Raw genomic sequence first — 1217 nt, forward strand, 5'->3', positions numbered from 1 at the left:
TATATATACATCGATTTTTTCAGTTTGCCTCCATTAGCTTGAACAGTATTTAGCATTGCAGTGCTAATTTTATAGATGTTTACTTTCATATAAATACTGTATATACACACACGCACACACACACACACACACATATATATATATATATATATATATATATATATATATATATATATATGTACATATATACCCACCTATAACCCGGTTTACGCGAAAGATAGGTTCTATAAAAAAAATCTCCAAAAATTCGCTTTAATATAGATAAACAGTAAACGAACATCACTATAAAAAGCACTTACTGTCAGCTTTTAATATGATGAGTAACAAATGCATTGAATGAATAAAAATTAATATATCAATATCTAACACATTTAATGAATTGTAGCTTCATTCATGCAATAAAGATTAGCAAGTTGCTAATAGCCACATTTAATATTTTCTCATTATTACGGTAACAGTCCAACATTTTAATTTTGGTTTGTAAAGATATACCCTTTCTTTTAGTCTCTAGGTTTTTATTTTTATCTTTTGCCATTGGCGAACAATTTTTTTTAATAAATTATAGATTTTGTAAAAAATATTTGTTATTTGTTTACCTTGAATAAATTAACGCTGCCAATTATAAATAAACACTAATTAAAAACAATGTTTAAAAACAATAATGCTCATTGTTTTGGTAGTTCAAAAAACCAACCTAGTTTGTTTGAACAACCACTAATACGCACAAAAATTGTTTTGATCATCGAACGGGGAGTACTTATCTTATTTACATATTTCCATTATAGATATAGACTACTAAAAATTCGCAACTGTGACTTTTGTGACATTTTGTAGTGTTGTATTTTAACAGCAAAATATGTTGACAGTAAAATATTGAACATGTTATTGTAGATATGAGCAAATAATAGTTTAGTATAAATGCAAAATTAATATATTTCGTTAAAAAAATATCGAAAACGTGTAAAACGAATGAAAGCGGAAGGGTGTATATATGCTCACATATTATATGTGTGTATTTTAAAAAAAAAATATTATGTATAACACCGAAAAATTAGAAATAAAAATTTTCTTTTAGTATTATCTTTCAAAATAATTATATTATTTCTAATAATCAACTAGAATTTGAACAATAAAATGAGAACTGTAATCGGTAATATTGGTATGCCTCTCATTTAATCCGTCATGAATCGGTAATTAAAATTCAGAATTAAAATACA

The sequence above is a fragment of the Ctenocephalides felis genome, unplaced genomic scaffold (assembly GCF_003426905.1).
Source record: "Ctenocephalides felis isolate EL2017-DRISC unplaced genomic scaffold, ASM342690v1 CF-g0.4_SCAFFOLD_02299, whole genome shotgun sequence".
Taxonomy (NCBI): Eukaryota; Metazoa; Arthropoda; class Insecta; order Siphonaptera; family Pulicidae; genus Ctenocephalides; species Ctenocephalides felis.